Here is a 17,436-nt window from a genome sequence, read left to right as displayed (position 1 = left end):
TAGACTCAAAGTGTAATTGTAAAAGTGGAAGAAATGTTTCATTTCTTTTCTTAAAATGCGCACACCCATTTGCTGGGAAGGCCGGCTGCGACAGCCGCATGAGGAAGTGTGCGCTGTTCTCATCTCTGCACAATTGCCGCTTTCTTCTGAAGCAGTTAGAACTGTTAGACTTAGCTTGCTAAAATAAACATGTGTTTGTGATTTAAGCAAAAAACAACAACCAAGTTCCCAGGCTTTGATGAGTTGCTTCTAAAAACGAGAAAAGATTCCTTTTATTTACAAGGATTTGCCTTGTCCTGGTGGGAATTGGGAAAGATTTACCACCTCAAGACATGAGCAGTTTTTGTTTTGTGTTTTGGAAATAGAGGAACACATTCAGACTCTTGGAGTGCTGGATCATTCATTTGAAAAATTATCACAATTAATCACCGATTTATAATGTACTCGCATGCATTTAAAACTGAAACCAGCATCTCTCTTTAATTTGCAATCAATGTGTATTACAGTTCTGGGAAATTACACAGGCGTCTTGGGCGGCATGTATGACACACAATTGTATCACATTTCCTATGTTTTGGTCTGCATAAAGATATTCTGAGAAGAGCAGTGCTGTGTGAGGTAGGGCAGCTCACTCCACCTCTCTGGGCACCCACTGATCTGCAGCTGGGAGTGTTTTGACTCTCAATCCACACACTGAGCAACTCATGTGCGTCACTTACGTTATCAATGTACACATTCAAGATGGCCACAGGGTCCTGGGGAGGGGTCTTGGAAGACCGTGTTCATTCACAGGCCAAGGCCGTCTCTGAGAAAGGATGCCGAGGGTTCTACCTCACAGGGTGGCGGTTAGCACTGAGCGAGTGAATGAGTGTGCAAGGCCCAGCATGTATTAAGTGCTGCAGCCACGTTAACCACAGATGTGGCACTGCCCGGGGCATGAAGCAAGCCCAGTTTGCAATTCCTTTGGCCCACAAGCCTAGAGGGACTGCAATACCAGAGAGGTTCGCTCTTTTCAAAATAGGGAATTCCCATGAGTTCCATTTTCGCACAATAAAGTGTGATTTGCTTTCTCAGAGACAGTCTCGCTCTGTCACCCAGGCTGAAGTGCAGTGGTGCGATCACAGTTGACTGCAGTCTTGACCTCCTAGGCTCAAGTGATCCTCCCACCTCAGCCTTCTGAGTAGTTGGGACTACGGGCACAAACTACCATGCCTGGCTCATCTTTTGTTTGTTTGTTATTTATTTATTTATTTTTGAGACAGGGAGTCTTTCTCTGTCGCCAGGCTGGAGTGCAGTGGTGCTGTCTCAGCTCACCACAACCTCTGCCTCCTGGATTCAAGCGATTCTCCTGGCTCAGCCTCCCGAGTAGTTGGGATTACAGGTGCCCGCCATTATGCCCTGCTAATTTTTGTATTTTTAGTAGAGACAGGGTTTTTACCATGTTGGCCAGGCTGGTGTAGATCTCCTGACCTTGTGGTCTGCCTGCTTCACCTCCCAAAGTGCTGGGATTACAGGTGTGAGCCACTGTGCCTGGCCTAATTTTTTAAAATTTATTTTCTGCAGAGACAGGGGTCGGAGAAAGGGGCAGGGCTCACAATGTTGCTCAGGCTGGCCTCGAACTCCTGGCCCCAAGTGATCCTACTACTTGGCCTCCCAAAGTGCTAGGATTACAGATATGACGCTCCATGTCCAGCTGAAAGTGTGATTTTTCTAAAAGTGATACACTGGCAGGAGTCAAATTTGGGTAAAATGTGATTATCCCCCTAAACCAGAGAACCACGTCTACTGCCTCGTATGAACTGGGCATTTGAAATGCCCATTTTCATGGTCACTAGGCCCAGAAATGTCATGTGGGCCACAAATACAAGTTAAAGTTTTCTACAACCAGGTTTTTTGAAATTAATATTTTATTTTTTACTTTCTTAAAAAAATTTCATTTTTATTTTTATTTTCCTTTTAAATTTATTTCTTTCATTATTATTAATTATTATTATTTTTGAGATGGAGTTTTGCTCTTGTTGCCCAGGCTGGAGTGCAATGATGCGAACTCGGCTCACCACAACCTCCATCTCCCAGGTTCAAGCGAGTCTCCTGCATCAGCCTCCCAAGTAGCTGGGATTACAGGCATGTGCCAACACGCCTGGCTAAGTTTTGTATTTTTACTAGAGATGGGGTTTCACCATGTTAGTCAGGACGGTCTCGAACTCCTGACTTCAGATGATCTGCCCACCTTGGCCTCCCAAAGTGCTGGGATTACAGGTGTGAGCCACCGCACCTGGCTATTGTTTATTTAAAAAAAAAAATTTTACAGTCAGGTTTTTAAAAGTAAAAAATAAGTGAATTAATTTTAAGATGTATTCATTTTACCCAATATATCAAAATTATTAACGTATAATAAAAAGAAAAATTATTGGCCGGGCGCAGTGGCTCACGCCTATAATCCTAGCACTTTGGGAGGCCAAGGTGGGCAGAGTGCCTGAAGTCAGGAGTTTAAGACCAGCCTGGCCAACATGATAAAACCCCATCTCTACTAAAAATACAGAAATTAGCTGGGTATGGTGGCGTGCACTTGTAATCCCAGCTACTCCGGAGGCTGAGGCAGGAGAATCGCTTAAACCCAGGAGGCAGAGGCTGCAGCGAGTTGAGGTCGCGCCACTGCACGCCAGCCTGGGTGACAAGAGCAAAACTCTGTCTCGGAAAAAACAAAACAAAAACATTATTAATGAGATACTTTACATTTTTTTTTTTTTGCACTAAGCCTTCACATCTCAGCATGCATTTTACTTGTAGAGCACATCTCAGCTATGACTCCATCGGTGTTCAACAGCCGTCTGTGGCTCAGAGCTACCGTATCCAAACATGCGGAGACAGAACGTTTCCATCACTGCAGTACCGTAAAGACTGGTGCTCATGCCTGCCTTCCTTGGTGCTTAGCCTGGTGCCTCCTGGCACACAGTAGGAGTGTCATGCACAGTGAGTGGATGACTGCATGCCTGGAGTGCCATGCCTTATGCAGTAGGAAGTAAAGCTTCTGTCAGTACCATAAGACAGGGTATAAAAAAAAAAAAAAAAGTAAGTAAAAGCATCAGGACATGGTTCCTGCTCTATGACCCAGTGAGATGGGGAGACTGGACACCAAATTACATTCCGAAGCCACATACGAAGAAGCTATCAGGAGACACAGAAAGTAGAATGGTGGCTGCCAGGGGCTGGGGGAAGGGGAATGAGGAGTGAGCGTTCAATGGGTGTAGAGTTTCAGATGAAATGAGTTACGGAGGCAGATGGCGGTGATGGTCACACAGCATTATGAATGTATTGAATTCCACTGAAGTGTACACTTTCAAAGAATTGGGATGGTAAATTTGTGATGTGTATTTTGCCACAGTTTTAAGAATGAAAGAAAAAGAAGCTACTAGGGCGTGGTAAAGAGAGTAGGGACCATGCGAAGATTGCCTAAATACTTACTGGGTGGAAAACGCGAACTGCAAACGTGTACAACACCGAACCACTCTTGTAAAATGAATTTATGTGGCTATGTGTATGTCAGTATGTTCGTATAAATAACAACCTGTTTATAATAATAATTGAGCAGCAAGATAATGAGTTGGGTTTTGAAGAAGAGGGAGGATCTGAATGCGTAAAGATTGGGGGAAAGTCAAGAATATTCCGAAGAAGAATTGACTTCCAAAAGGATTTGAGGGAGCTTATAATGTTAAACCATATACAGAGCACTTCAAGACTCAAAAAGGGTTACTCTACACCATGTAGAAGGGAAAGATTATAGAACCAGAAGCACAAGGTCAGACTGCTACTGCCACTGAGTACTAGATTTATCTCTGAGCTTCCTAGTAGCCAAGATAAAAATGGAAACTTGTACAATGTCACCATAAGATCCCAGGAAGCACAGCAATTTGTCTGACAGAAACAAATATTTTTTGAGTACTAAATTCAAAAGAGAATTTGTTCTGTGGATCCTCATAAAAAGGTCACTGGGGCCGGGAGTGGTGGCTCATGCCTGTAATCCCAGTACTTTAGGAGGCCTAGGCAGGTAGATCACTTGAGGTCAGGAGTTTGAGACCAGCCTGGCCAATATGGTAAAATCCTGACTCTACCAAAAACACAAAAAATTAGCCAGGTATGGTGGCACACACCTGCAATCCCAGCTACTTGGCAGGCTGAGGAAAGAGAATCTTGGTTCACTGCAACCTCCGCCTCCCACATTGCCACTGCACTCCAGCCTGTGTGACGGAGTGAGAGTCTGTCACAGAAAAAAAAAAAAAAGAAAGAAAAAAAAAAAAGGTCACTGGAAGGCACAATGGACCATTCCTCCAGCTGTGATTTGTCAGCAGAATCTATAGTGTGTTGGCACGTGGTTCCCAAACAGATGGCACTGATATTATTTGGGTGGGTTTGGGAGCAGGGGATGGGGTGAAGGTGGGGAGAGAATGATGGAGGAGATTTATGTAGCCCAGGGCGTCTCTGCAGAATGCCTTGTGACAAAGTGGCTTGAGTGACTTTAGAAATGCAATACAGTGCTCAGAGTGTGGCTAGCGTGAGAACCAGCAGGCTTAACCTCACACGGAAGTTGTAAGAAACTCAGAATCTCAGGCCCCACTTCCCAAATCAGAATGTGCCTTTTAACAAGGTTCCCAGGTGATTCACGTGAACATTGTAGCCCAGAAGGCTAGAGAACCTCTTTTGCTCTTGCCTCCTCAGATCTGTCCCTCTTCAGATAAGAGCACCTGGATTTTCCTTTGGGGAACCAGCCTTCTCCCACTTAGTACACGACGTTTGGTAGAGCCCATCCCACCCTTGCCTTCAGGGATTGGCAACTTGACACAGGCCTGGCCAATCAGAGAATCCGTATCCCCTGGCCCCTTGGCTATAGAGATTGGTTCAGCTACAGGCATATATATCCTTCTCACTGAGGCAGTCTGCCCTGGTATTTTGCTAGAAAAATTAAGGGAAAGCATTCTCTTTCTATAAGGGTTGACGGGATATAGGAACCTGGAGTTCTTGGAAGCCATCTCAAAATCATCAAGGTAAAACTACTTTAGAGAGAAGCCACCAGAGAGGACAACAGAGCTGAGGGATGGAGATAAAGTAATTTCTGAAGATAAATTGAGCACCTGGATCCAGCTATGCCTGAAGCCCATACACCTCAGGATTTTTCCAGTGCATGAGCAAATAAATTCTCAATTTTGCCTAAGCCAATTTGAGTTGGGTTTCTGCCATTTGAACTCAAAAAGTCTTCACTGGTTCTTGCATATTCTTGGGTTACACTCTGGATTGAATGAACCAGTATCTGGGAGTGAGGACCTGGAATCTGTATTTCTAACAATTCTACAGAAAATTCATATATACACTAAAATTTGAGATCCACCAATGTAGCAGAACTTGAGAGTCAGAATACTTGAGTTTGGATCGCAGTTCTGCCACTGACTGGGTATGTGACCTTGAGGAAGTCATTTGCCCTTTTTGAGAATTGCTTTTGTTTTTGTTTTGTTTTGTTTTTTCCTGCTAAATAGGAGGCCTTGCTTCTCAGGCTTGGCCTGAGGTCCTATGTGACTAAGGATGTGAAGGACTTTGTAAAGCTACTGCATACGCATTTCTCATCTAATGAACTTCAGAAGCAGGCTCTGAGAGCAGAAGTAGCTTGCCTGGTCACACACCCACTCAGAACTGCTGATCCCTGGTAAAGACACTTCCTCAGGCCACTGCCATTGCTGGGAACCTGAAACCTGCTCCTCAACCTCCTTAGCCTCTGCTGAGGGAAACGAGAGAAGTCAGCTTGCTTGTGCCTGGCTGCTTCCCACAGTCACCATGCTGGCTGTGGAGGCCCCAGAGACTCAGCCTGGGCTCTCAGGGTCAAGCTCAAGGAGGAGAGGCCAGGGCCTGCCTGAGCATCCACGCAGTGGGCTGCAGATGATTTTCTGGGAGCTTTGATGCTTACACATAAGCCTGCAAGGACTGGGGGTGTGAAGCCCTGGACTATAGTCCCATCTCTGCCATAAGCTCATTATGTGACCCCAGGCAAGTCTCAACTTGTCTCTGAGCCTGTTTCTCCAAATGTGAAATGAGATGTTGGGTGAGAAGTTCTCTGAAAGGGAAGCTGCAGTTCTTTCCTTTATAGAATCCACTCGGCCTTCTAACAACAGTTCTCCAATTTTCCTTTGAAATTACTCCTCCCCCTGGTCTCAGTCTGTAGATTGGGACAGAATTAACTCCAACCTCTGGCTGTAGAGGTAAGTCTGTGACCAAGTCTAGCCAATAAGAGTTGCAGTAATGGAAGCAAGAGATGGGTGGCTGGGTGCAGTGGCTCATGCCTGTAATCCCAGCACTTTGGGAGGCGGAGGCAGATGGGTCACCTGAAGTCAGGAGTTTGAGAACAGCCTGGCCAACATGGCGAAACCCCGTCTCTATTAAATATACAAAAAATTAGCCAGGCGTGGTGGCAGCCGTCTGTAACCCCGGCTACTTGGGAGGCTGAGGCAGGAGAATTGCTTAGACCTGGGAGGTGGAGGTTGCAGTGAGCTGAGATTGCGCCATTGCATTCCAGCCCGGATGACAGAGTGAGTCTCTGCCTCGAAAAAAAAAAAAAAAAAAAAAAAAAGAGAGAGAGAGAGAAGAAGCAGCAGAGATGGGCATGTGATTTGATTCTGGCCAGTGAGAGCCAGCCCTTGGTTTCTGGCTGGAAAAAAAAGACCTGCAGCAGCAAGACAAAGCCAAGAAATAGGGAAATACAGACTCCCAGGCTTGGGTTAAGCCTTACGTGAGGCTGGTATCTCGGGGATTTTCCAGTAACCTCCTTCTTCTGCTTGAGCCAGTTTTGAGTTGGATTTCTTCCCCCTTAAACATCACAGAGTCTCGCCCAGTGCAGAGGGAATTCTTATAAGGGATTGTGATTCACACTCAAGTGTAAATGGCTGATGGTAAAGACCTCCCTGATACCAGGTTTTGATAGAAAAGAAGTTAAGATGGTACTAGATCCATTAGTGTAGGTGAGGATGGAAGGAATACGGACCTCATTAAGCTGATGGTACTGAAGCTATGCCTTAAAAGAGCCTGGTTATAGCGGCTGGGTGCAGGGGCTCATGCCTGTAATCCCAGCACTTTGGGAGGCTAACGTGGGAGGATTTTGAGCCCAGGAGATCGAGGCCAGTCCTGACAACATAGAGAGACCCTGTCTCTACCCCCAAAAAAGTAGGCAGGCATGGTGGCAGTGCCTGTAGCCCCAGCTACTTGGGAGACTGAAGTGGGAGGGTCATTTGAGCCTGGGAGGTTGAGGCTGCAGTGAGTTGTGGTCATGCCATTGCACTCCAGCCTCGGCTACAGAGCTAGACTGTCTCAAAAAAAGAAGCTCCTGGAATCGAACAGGCCCTCCATACACGTTTGTGGAATGGAGTTATTACATTCTACTCTCTATGGGCCTCACGATACTTGGCTAAAGTCAACAGACCAAAATTATGAAGCCCTTTTTCAGATAGGGAAATGGAAGCCCACGGAGGAGTGGGTCCCCCAGCTAGTCAGTGGCAGGTCGAACTAGCACCCAGCTCTCCTGCCTCTCATCATCCATTGAGGTCAGCCCCAGAGGCTGTGGGTGATGAAGAGGAAGGGGAGAATGAGGAACCCAAACAGAACTGTCAAGAAGGAAGACCGCTGGGGGTTTAAGGTTGTTCAGTTACAGGAACTTTCCCTTCTCAGAACAGCTCAGCCATGGGGGTGGGGAAAAAGTCTTTCTCCAGCAGAAACCAATTCCTAAGCAGTCCCTTGGGGGCGCAGAACCCAGCAGCTCCCTCTCCTTGGGTTCCCTGACTGTCTTCTGAATGAACTGTCCTTATCCCTGAGTGACTCTTGTCCCTAATAGACATTTAGGGGTCACTCCTGACTTCTCACCTCTTCCGTTTTCTGAGTGTCAGCTTCTTTTGCATAGAGCTCAAAACTTTGATTTTGCAAACAGGAAGAAACTTGGGAGACCAACGTCTTCGCTGGACAGGTGGAGTAACAGCCCCAAGAGGCTGTGTGGGCCCTGGCTCACACTATGGCCAGCAACAGAGCAACACGCTGAAGGAGAACTTGAGGCCTTTGGTCATTTGCCTGGCTCAGCCACAGGAACGGCTCTCAGATGCATGTGTTCCAACCATGTGTTCTACCACATATTAAACTCATAGCATGTTCAATGTTGCTCTTGGGTCACTTGGTCAATTTCAGAATTCCAGAGCAACTGTGAACCTCCTTGGAATGGTTTTATCTCTAAGGTAGGCAGGAGGCAGGGCGGTTTGGAAAATATAGGATGAAATTTGAAGTCAGATAGACCTGGGTTTGAATCCTCGTTCTGCCTCTTACGAATAAGTGAGCCTTTTTGTTTGTTTGAGATGGAATCTTGTGCTCTGTTGCTCAGGCTGGAGTGCAGTGGTACGATCTCGGCTCACTGCAACCTTCACCTCCCAGGTTCAAGTGATTGTCCCGCCTCAGCCTCCCGAGTAGCTGGCACTAAAGGTGTTGCCACCATGTCTGGCTAATTTTTGTATTTTTAGTAGAGATGGGGTGTCACCGTATTAGCCAGGATGGTCTCGATCTCCTGACCTCGTAATCCGCACGCCTCGGCCTCCCAAAGTGCTGGGATTACAGGCATGAGCCTTTTAAAATGTAAGTCAGGTTGCATTCCTCCGCTGCTCAAAACCTCCCAGGGTTTCCACCTCACTTGGAGTAAAAGCCTAAGTACCCTCCATGGTGGGTAAGACCTCCGTGATCTGACCCCCTCCTCAGCCTCTCAGATCTGTCTCCTTCCAACTCTCCCCTAATCATTCCACTCCAGCCACACCACACACGTTGCTCTTCTTCAACTCACCAACTGTGCTTCCACCTCCAGGCCATTGCATGTTCTGTTTCTGGAAAATTCTTCACCCAGAAAGCCTCCATCACTTCCTTCAATCTCTCTAATGATTGGACCTTCTCAGAGCAACCTTCCCTCATCATCCTGAAGACAGGATCCTCTGCTTCCAACTCTCATCACTGTCTAGGCTGTTCCCAGCTATAGTCTTCATGCCCCTAACCAACTCTTCAACGTGGTGGTCATGAGGATGCACCTCTCAGATCTCCAACTGCAGGAGTGTGACTGGAGATGATTGATCAATGGCTCAGCTGCTGTGCTCTGAAGTCCACCACTGCTCTCATGGGCTGCTCCCAGCCAATGACTGAGCATGGCAGGGAGACTGACAAGAGACTTTGGCCAAGGACTCTTTTTTTTTTTTTTTTTTTGAGATGAAGTTTCACTCTTGTTACCCAGGCTGGAGTGCAATGGCACGATCTCGGCTCACCGCAACCTCCGCCTCCTGGGCTCAGGCAATTCTCCTGCCTCAGCCTCCTGAGTAGCTGGGATTACAGGTATGCACCGCCATGCCTGGCTAATTTTGTATTTTTAGTAGAGACAGGGTTTCTCCGTGTTGGTCAGGCTGGTCTCGAACTCCCGATCTCAGGTGATCTGCCCGCCTGGCCAAAGACTCAACAGCCTTGCCAAACTTCCCTTGGAACAGCATGGCAGTCCAAGCCACGTCCTCCTTTTATTTCTTTCGTCTTCCTTTTCTTTCTTCCTTTCCTCTTTCCTTTTCTTCTTCATTTGTGGCAGAGGTGCCTGACTAGCTGATGACTCACCTGCCCTTTCCTGGTTTCTACCCATTTTCTCTCATAGACATTTCCTCTAATAAATTTCTTCCGAATATAATGCTGTGGGAGTCTGCTTCTCAAAGGACCTGAGCTATTCAGGGTATGCAGAAGTTAAGTATAAAAAGAAAAAGAAAAGAAAAGAAAAAACATAAAAGGACCTGGACTAGCACATCTCATGTATAACCTATTGATTCACTTATTATCTATCTGACCATTAGGATGTGAGACATATGAGAGTGAGGACTTTGTGGTGTTCACTGTTCTATCCCCAGCATGTCAAACTAGAACACAGTATGTGCTCAATAAATTCTGATTGAACGACGTCCCCTTTAGCCTGCTGGATGCCCCCAGATTGTCTAAACAATAGCATTTGTAGGCCAGGTGCAGTGAGTCATGCCTGTAATCCCAGCACTTTGGGAGGCTGAGGCAGTCAGATCACCTGAGGTCAGGAATCTGAGACCAGCCTGGCCAATATGGTGAAACCCCGCCTCTACTGAAATACAAAAATTAGCTGGGTGTAGTAGTGGGTGCCTGTAATTCCAGCTACTCAGGAGGCTGAGGCAGGAGAATTGCTTGAACCCAGGAGGCGGAGGTTGAACCACTGTACTCCAGCCTGAGCGACAGAGTGAGACCCTGTCTCAAAACAAACAAGCAAACAAACAGAAAACCCAATAGCTATAAATACATGTTTAAGTGGAGAGGGGCGATGTGCGTTTTGCTGGCTACTGCTGGGAGAGGAGCAGTCTTTCCTTGGCTGCCGCTGAGTGGAAGGTCCCCCTCCAGACAGAACACAGTGGCCAGTTCACCATCAGGGCAACTTTACACTCTAACCCGCTGTGATACCGAGGGGTCAGCTGCCCCCAAACCTGTCCTCCACAAATGGAATCCTCAGAGCCACAGTAAAGCACACTCTGGTCCTTTTACATTTTTTAAAATAATTGACAAAGCTCCAGGTCTCAGTTTCTTTTATTTTTTGAAGAGTATGTATTTTATTTTTAAAATGATCTTTTGTCACCTAATAAAATGTTAGTACATCCTTCTTTTTAAAAATTAAACCATTACAGTCCAGGCATGGTGGCTCACATCTGTAATATCAGCACTTTGGGAGGTCAAGGCAGGAGGATCATTTGAGCCCAGGAATTGAAGACCAGCTTGGGCAACGTGGCGAGATCCCATCTCTACAAGATTTCTTTTTAATTAGCTGGGTGTGGTGGCAAATGCCTGTCGTCCCAGCTACTGGCCTCTGCCTCTGCATTTACACACACGTATGTTGAAGCAGAGGCTATCAGTGCCCTGCCTGTACCACTCCGCCCTTTACCATTTCCGACATTCTGGCTGGACTTCCAACTGCTGGCTCCTGCATCTCTTTGCCTGAGAGATTTCTCTGTGGCTACTGGTGCCTCCTCTGCCTGTGAACTCGGCAAGCCAAAAGTGCTAGAGAATTATCACATCTCCAGGAGTAGTTTTCAACGAAAGACAGGAGTGGGTGGACAAATACACCGGCTCCCTCACCCCTGCAGCATGTTTTACCCTGGCTCCTCAGTGGGATTGAATTCCAGGTGCCAGCAGTGGTAACTGGACTGAGAAGACACCTTTACTGTCTGCCTTCTGTTCCCTGCCTCACTTCCTTACTCCCCTAAAAGGGTCTCTGGAATCAGCTCTCAAACAATTTGCTTTTGAAGCCTTGCCTAGGTCTGCTTCCAAACTAAGACATATATGCCATGATGAACTATGGGGTGTGTGTGTGTGTGTGTGTGTGTGTGTGTTGTGTGTGTGTGTGTGTGTTGACATAAAAGGAACTGCGTGGCAGGAATCATGAGGTAGTATCCTCAGTTCCATTTTTTGGATGTGGAAACTGAGGCTCAGAGAGGGAAGGGATTTGCCCATTGCGTCGCAACCTGTCTTTGACAGAGCTGGCGCTCAGTCTCGGTGTCGTCTACTGTGCTCTGTCTACTGTTCTTCATTTCTCTGGTAGAGATGAAGCTGGGACTGCTGTTCTCTTGGCTGCACTTATAACTCCTGGGCCAAAGGATTGCAGGCTGATGCCTGGAACTCAGGCAGGCAGCTGGAGGGGAGAGTCAGCAGTGGACGTCCCAGCGCAGTGGCATCCAGAGGACGCAGCATGCGGGACCACAGCCATGGGCTGAGACCAGGCACATTTTACACTCAGCAGGGGCTGCTTCTGCCTCATTACCCGTGCCTTTGAAAGTACCTCCAAATTCCCAGTCCTGTGGGGATGGGATGGGGACCCACATGTGCTGGGGGTTTGTTTAGAAAGGCAGAACCTGATTGCTTGATGATTTGTGGTATATACAAAGAAAACTAAACTTAAAAGAAAGAAAGATAGCAGCTGAGAGAGATTGTGCCACTAACTTGCTGTGTGGCTTTGGAAAAGTCATAGGCTTCACATTCCTTTTCTTTCTTTCTTTCTTTCTTTCTTTCTTTCTTTTTTTTTTTTTTTTTGAGATCGGATCTTGCTCTGTCACCCAGGCTGGAGTGCAATGGTACAATGTCAGCTTACTGCAACCTTCACCTTGTGGGCTCAGACAATCCTCCTACCTCAGCCTCCCAAGTAGCTGCGACCAAAGGTGTGTGCCACCATGCCTAGCTAATTTCTGTATTTTTTGGTAGAGATAGGATTTTGCCATGTTACCCAGGCTGGTCTTGAAGTCCTGAGCTCACGTAATCCACTTGCCTTGGCCTCCCAAAGTACTGGGATTACAGGCGTGAGCCGGCGTGCCCAGACCTTCATATTCCTTTTCTATAAAAAAGGAAGCCTTGTCATGACCCGAAGGGTGATTTATGAAAACTCAAATGACTCTAGGGAACTGGAGGGTTCTACCCATGAGGAAAGTGGGCCTGGCAAGGGCCATGCAAGCTGGGCAGCCTGGGTCCAGCACCCAGGGCAACCCACAGCTCCACTGAGGTTGTCTGAGGAGCATTGGAGTCGCAGGTTCTAGTCTCAGGGCTGCTAACTCTTCTAATTTTTTAGGAGACAGAAATCCAGATTATGTGAGCTCTTTTAATGTTAGCAACTAATTAAAAATAATCACTGTGGGTGGGGGAGGCTGGGGGAGGGCAGCTGAAATATCTCAGGCAAGGGAAGGAAGCAGTTGTCCAACATTCATTACATTTGTCCACTAAGTGTTTTTTGAGGCCCTACTATGTGCCAGGTGCCAGGTGTTAGAAGATACAGTGGCTTATAAGACAAACATGTTTGTGTTCTTATAGAATTTACGTTCTAGAAGTGTTGAAAGTCCAAGCCCTGGCTGGTCCTTAGAATATGTACACCTTTCTCCTTACCTTCTGGGGTAGGAGCCCCAAGAGGGCAGCCTGGCATGAGATTAAGATTCATGCTTTCCGTACCCATCAGAATGGTAATAATAATAATGAAACATAAACAGAGTAGGCATTGGCAAGGATGTGAAGCCAATTGAAACCCATCTATATTACTGGTGGGAATGTAAAACAGTGGAAAACAGCATAGTAATTCCTCAAAAAGTTAAAGATAGAACTTTTCTATGACCCAGTAATTCTACTTCTGGGTATATACCCAAGGGAATTGAAAACAGGTGCTCAAACAAATACATGTAGGCAAATGCATGTTCATAGCAGTATTATTCGAAATAGTCAAAATGAGGAAACAACCCAAATTCCATCTGCAGATAAATGGGTAAATACATTGTGGAATATTCATACAATGGAATATTATTTGGCCACGAAAGGAATAAAGTACTTTTTATATTTAAATATTTAAATATTTGCCACCATGTGGATGAACCTTGGAAAACATTATGTTAAGTAAAAGAAGCCAGACATGGCCAGGCGCAGTGGCTCACGCCTGTAATCCCAGCCCTTTGGGAGGCCAAGGTGGTTGGATCACCAGAGGTCAGGAGTTTGAGACCAGCCTGGCCAATGTGGCGAAACCCCGTCTCCACTAAAAATACAAAAATTAGCCGGGCGTGGTGGCGGGTGCCTGTAGTCCTAGCTACTTGTGAGGCTGAAGCAAGAGAATCTCTTGAACCGGGGAGGCGGGGGTTGCAGTGAGCCGAGATCGTGCCACTGCACTCTAGCCTGGGTGAAATTATATAAAAGACTGCTGTGCTAGAAAGGTTAAACAAATTATAATACATGCAAACAGTGGAATATTATACAGCCACTAAAAATTTAAGGACATTCTAATAACCTGGAAAATGCTACGATGTAATACTAAGCAAATAAGTAGGATAAAAATAACCTATGTGCAGCATTATATTAATGATGTTAATTTAAAAGTGCAAGAAAAGACTACATAAAGATATATGAAAATATCAGTTACCGTTCCCTCAAAAGATTCATGCTTCCATTTTTTTGAACACCTACTAAGTGCCAGGGACAGTGTGAAGTGCCTTACAGCAGAGAACATGAGCCTGGAAGAAGGGCCATTGGTTTAGAGACAGCTGGGAGGTCAGCAAAGCAACATTCTTCTCTATTCTCTGCCCCAGAGTCCCCGGGTGACCCTTCCAGGCTTCAGTACTCCTCTCACACAAAGGGGAGGGTGACAGGTGCCCTCCCTGGGGAGCCATCCAGCCTTTTGATGTTTTCCTCAAGAAACATTTGTACGTAGGCGGAAGGCTACACATCAGGATACTCCTGGCAATATTGCTTGCTGTAGCGCATGCCTAGAAACAACCTGAGTATTCATCCAGAGGAATGAGAATTAATGTAGAGTGGTCACCTGCTGGGATACTCCACAGCAGCCGGAAGGAATGAATTAGACCTCTATTTTCTATTTCTCATCCTGGATATATTTTGACAACTTAATAATAAAAAGGGGGAAATATGCTCCTCTGTTATCCTCTTAGAATTGCAGAAAGCTCTCATAGTTACCTTTTTTTTTTTTTTTTTTTTTTTTGAGATGGAGTTTTTCTCTTGTTGCTCAGGCTGGAGTGCAATGGCGCAATCTCGGCTCACTGCAACCTCTGCCTCCCAGGTCTAAGCGATTCTGCTGCCTCAGCCTCCCAAGTAGCTGGGATTACAGGCATGAGCAACTGCATACACAGAATTTTTAACGTACACAAAACAGTCCTATGTGTTGTTTCTATATATACATACACACACACAATCCTTTTTTTTTTTTTTTTTAAAACAGAGTCTGACTCTGTTGCCCAGGCTGGAGTGCGATGGTGTGATCTTGGCTCACTGCAACTTTTGCCTCCCAGGTTCAAGCGATTCTCTTGCCTCAGCCTCCTGAGTGGCTGGGATTACAGGTGTGTGCCACCATGCCCAGCTAATTTTTGTATTTTTAGTAGAGGCAGTGTTTCATCATGTTGCCCAGGCTGGTCTTGAACTCCTGACCTTGTGATCCACCGGCCTCAGCCTCCCAAAGTGCTGAGATTACAGGCATGAACCACCGTGCCTGGCCTACACAATACACTTTTAAAGGCACAATCTGGAAGGACTATAACTCATGACAGCAGTTACCCCTAGGGAGGGAGAGAAACAGGACTGAGAGCCGTACAAGGTGGGGAGACTTCCATTTTTTCTGTTACTTTTAGTAAATTAATTTTTTTTTTTTGGAGAGAGTCTCCCTCTGTTGCCAGGCTGGAGTGCAGTGGCAGATCTCGGCTCCCTGCAACCTCCAACTCTCTAGTTCAAGTGATAGCGATTCTCCTGCCTCAGCCTCCCAAGTAACTGGGATTATAAGGCACATGCCGCCATGCCCAGCTGATTTTGGTATTTTTAGTAGAGACGGGGTTTCACCATGTTGGCCAGGATGGTCTCGATCTCCTGACCACGTGATCTGCCCACCTCGGCCTCCCAAAGTGCTGGGATTACAGGCATGAGCCAGCATACCCGGCCAGTAAATTAATTTTTTTTAAATCGGAAGCAAACACAACACAATGCTATTATTTGTTCATTCTGGATGGTGGATTCCTGGGCTATTTAATGTATTATTATCTTCACTTTTCTGTGTTTTAACCTGTCAAAATACCCTTTTTGACAGGACTATAAAGAGAAAACCACAAATAAGGCAACTGATATGTATGGAGGCCTTTCTCTGTGCCAGGCATGGGCTACACCAGTGGTTCTCAAAGTGTGGTCCCTGGATCAGCAGCAGCAGCAGCATTGCCAGGGGAAGCAGATTCTCTGTGTCCTGCACAGAGCTACTGAATCAGAAGCTCTAGGATTCGGCCCAGCAATCTGTGTTTTCACAAGCAGTTGGGGTGAAGCTGATGTAGGCTAAAGTCTGAAAACGCGGGGCCATGTGTCTAGCTAGGGCAATGTTAACATACATTAAGCATGTGTACCGTCAGACAGCAATCTCAGTGCTTTCCTTCAGTACCTTTTATTTTTTTAAATAATCTCTCTCTGTTGCCCAGGGTGGAGCGCAATGGTGCAATCTTGGCTCACTGCAACCTCCGCCTCCCAGGTTCAAGTAATTCTCATGCCTCAACTTCCCGAGTAGTTGGGATTACAGGTGCCCGCCACCATGCCTGGCTAATGTTTGTACTTTTAGTAGAGGCAGGATTTCACCATGTTGGTCAGGCTGGTCTCAAACTCCTGACCTGAAAACCTCCATCTGTCTCAGACTCCCAAAAGGCTGGGATTTGCAGACATGGGTCACCCGGCCCGGAGTCTTCAGTACCCAATTAATCCTCTAAACAACCCCGTGAAGGAGGTGCTATTACTCTCCCCATGCTGCAGTTGTGAAAACGGAGGCAAAGAAAGACCAGATCCTCTACCCCAGGCCCTACAGGCAGTTTGCGCCTAGAATCCCCCTCCCCTAACCACTAGCCTAACTGTCTCTCACAGGCCCCACCTCTCCGCGTACTCCAGTTTCTTGCAGCCTTGCAGGAAAAGACTCATAGCCCCGTTTTACAGATGAGGAAACGAATTCGGAGCGGGAGAATGACTGGTCCAACAAGGAGGGAAGTGACAGCCCACACATGCAGTGGTCTTTGGCCAGGAGGTTTGGGGGTTTGACCTGGACCTGCTGTGGGAGGAGGGGCAGAGAGCCGACCAGCTGCAGCTGGCCTGGGTGTGGCTCGCACGTCACGCCTCCGCCCAGCTGCCCCCTTCCCCAAGCTGGCTGCCAACCCTGCGTGACCCGGCCCCCACCGGGAACCGTAAGGGCCTTCCCCTCCCAGGCCCTGTGAAACCCCATCCCTTCCTTCTTGTTTTTTTTTTTTTTTAATATATATATATATTTTTTTTCCCGTAGAAGGGGAACCTGGACGACCCAAAGAAGTGGTGGATAAAGTCACTGCACCAGCCCTAGCGTCCCTCCCCCGGGCACCCAGCAGTCCGCAGAAGTGCCGCCCCTCCCCTGGGCACCCTCCACTCGCTGGCGACCCTTCACGTCACAGGCTCCCCGCGGCTCCCCCGACGCTCCCGTTTCCCCTTGCTGCCCCCAGCCGCACCCACCTCCAGCCCTGCTCGGGACCCTAGGCTCCCTCCGCCGCGTGGGACCCCTCGAGGGCTGGGTGTCCCCGGTCCCCTGTGCGCGGCACTCACCTGGGCGCCCGCTCCTCGTCTCGCGGGCAGCCCGGATCCTCGCAGCTCGAGCGCCCCCCCAGCTCGGCAGCCCCTGGGGTTCCTGGGTGTCAGTGCCCGGAAACTGACTTTCTAGAACTGGAGATGGGGACGGCGCTCCGAGGGGCTTTGGTGCCGCGGGCTTTTCTCGCCCTGCGCCGCTTCTGGGTCCCCTCCCACTCGCCTTTAAGCCTCTGATGTGCTCCCGGGCTGGGACGGGGACGCGGTGGCGCCCGTAGGCCATCTGGGCGCCTT

The 17,436-nt window shown here is 47.5% G+C and overlaps 1 protein-coding gene across 2 annotated transcripts in view; it reads right to left on the bottom strand.

The window, feature by feature from the left end:
• The window catches only part of HCK (HCK proto-oncogene, Src family tyrosine kinase), a 48,418-nt gene extending 30,982 nt beyond the window's left edge, over positions 1–17,436 (bottom strand). For both annotated transcript variants that reach the window (XM_039479719.2, XM_039479720.2), the window contains exon 1: positions 17,164–17,436. The gene's annotated coding sequence lies outside the window, so the exon portion shown is untranslated. The remainder of the gene's footprint in view (positions 1–17,163) is intronic.

This window comes from Saimiri boliviensis, chromosome 9, assembly GCF_048565385.1.
Source record: "Saimiri boliviensis isolate mSaiBol1 chromosome 9, mSaiBol1.pri, whole genome shotgun sequence".
NCBI lineage: Eukaryota > Metazoa > Chordata > Mammalia > Primates > Cebidae > Saimiri > Saimiri boliviensis.
The sequence above is the reverse complement of the archived record's forward strand: the minus strand, read 5'-3'. Positions and strand labels throughout refer to the sequence as shown.